Source organism: Hypanus sabinus, chromosome 7 (genome assembly GCF_030144855.1).
Source record: "Hypanus sabinus isolate sHypSab1 chromosome 7, sHypSab1.hap1, whole genome shotgun sequence".
In the NCBI taxonomy this organism is placed as follows: Eukaryota; Metazoa; Chordata; class Chondrichthyes; order Myliobatiformes; family Dasyatidae; genus Hypanus; species Hypanus sabinus.
The window spans coordinates 90,260,378-90,262,696 of record NC_082712.1 but is presented as its reverse complement, the minus strand read 5'-3'; positions in this window follow the sequence as shown (position 1 = coordinate 90,262,696).

Genomic DNA, 2,319 nt, shown 5'->3' with positions numbered 1-2,319 from the left:
TTTTTGTGTGTGCCACTCACTGCCTTCATTACAACTAGTTTGTTGGAGGTGGCCGCACAGGATGCTTGTGGGCTCTTTCAGCTGAAGTCTAACCACTGCAGTATAAGATGTTTTAAACCTATTTATCACCCGGATTAGTAGAAACGTGGTGGGCAGATGTGAAGGTCATGAGCAAACTTGAGTGCAGGAATCACAGAGGTGTTGGCAATTCAGACAAAACTAAAGATCTATTACTGAAATTAACCCAAAAAACTAACAAGAGCTCAGGCAAGCTATACAGTAGCTTGATGAACTGAAATCACTCACAATACACAGAAGAACTCGGTTAGAGTTTTCACCAGACAAGGATCGACAATGACCCAGCACAGAAGAGCTGGGTAGCCCTCCTGAAATATATCCTGGATCACAATTGAATTCAGGGCCAGTCAGACAACATAGGTGTCCAGATGAAACAATAATCCTCAAAGACAACAACTGCAATGCTAGACAGTGCTAACTAAATTATCCAAAATTGAATAAAAGTGATAAATACAAAGAGAGATTAACAATCCCCACAATCCGAAATGAGACACCTGTAACACACAGTGAAAACCCAGAGCAAGTGCAAAGACAAACGATTAGATGTAAAAGGTAAACAATCCAAGGACAACGCAGACCCACGAGGTTGCACCGAGAGAAGTCAATCCACGTACTAAGTGGAAAACAAATCATTTTTTAAAATGCAATCCTTGGTTGTGACAGCAGACAGAGTGAGCATCAAAGATCAGCTGAACCGAGAACCTACCAGCTTGTCCTCCTCCCCCAATGTTTGTATTCCGGTTTCTGCCCCCTTCCATAAGGCCATAAAACAGAGGAGTGCTGGAGGCTGAGGGGAGATTGGATAGAGTTTTACAAGATTATGAGAGGCATAGGTAGAGTGGATGTAGAGTAAATTGTCTACTCCATCTATGCCTCTGTCCAGGTTTGAAATGTCTAATGTCAGAGGGCCTGCACTGAAGGTGAGAGGGGGTAGGTTCAAGGGAATGTGAGGGGTAAGTGTTTCACTCAGAGTGGCGGATGCCTGAAATGCTCTGCCTGGTATGGTGGTAGAGGCAATTATATTAGAGGCTTTTAAGAGACATTTGGGCAGGTACTTGGATGGAAGGATATGGACATGGTATAGGTAGATGGGATTAGGGTTTGGGTGTTGTGGATTTGCTCAACATTGTGGGCTGAATGGCCTGTTCCTGTGCAGCACTGTTCTACGTTAATTAGGCCATTCGGCCCATTGAGACTACTCCACCATTCTATCAAGGCTGATTTATTATCCCTCTCAACCCCATCATCCTGCCTGCTCCCTGTAACATTTGATGCCCTTACTAATCAAGAACCTACCAACCTCCACTTTAAATATACACAATGACTTGGCCTCCACAGCCACCTCTGGCAATGAATTCCAGATTCAGCTGTCCTCTGGCAAAAGAAATTTCTCCACGTTCTGTTCGAAAGGGATGTCCTTGTATTCTGAGGCTGTGCCCACTGATTCTAGACGCCCTCTGCCCAGTTCTGATGAAAGTTCTTGGGCCAAAACATTGATTGTGGATAATTTTACTCAACTCTGAACTGACTCCGCAACCTATAGACTCGCTGATGAGGACTCTACAACTCAAGTTCTCAGTATTATTTATTTACTACTTTTTTATTATTTGCACTGTGTCTCCTTGCTGTCAGTCTTTGCTTATGTATAGTTTTTCATAAATTCTACTGTACTTTTTCATTTTGCTGTGAATGCCTGCAAAGAAAATGTATCTCAGTGGTAACATATACAGAACATAGTTTAATAATAAAGCTACACAGACAAAATGCTGGAGAAACTCAGTGGGTCAGGCAGCATCTATGGAAAAGAGTAAACAGTAGATGTTTCGGTCTGAGACCTTTCTTCAGGGTTGCGAAGGAAGGGAGGAGATGCTAGAATAAAAAGGTGGGAGGAGGGGAAAGAGGCTAGCTGGAATGGGTTAGGCAAAGCCAAGTGGTTGCGAAAGGCAAAGGGCTAGAGAAAAAAACCCATCTATAACCATATAACAATTACAGCATGGTAACAGGCCATCTCGGTCCTTCTAGTCCATGCCAAACGCTTACTCCCACCTAGTCCCACCTACCTGCACTCAGCCCATAACCCTCCACTCCTTTCCTGTCCATATACCTATCCAATTTTACTTTAAATGACAATACCAAACCTGCCTCTACCACTTCTACTGGAAGCTCGTTCCACAGTTACCACTCTCTGAGTAAAGAAATTCCCCCTCGTGTTACCCTTAAACTTTTGCCCCCTAACTCTCA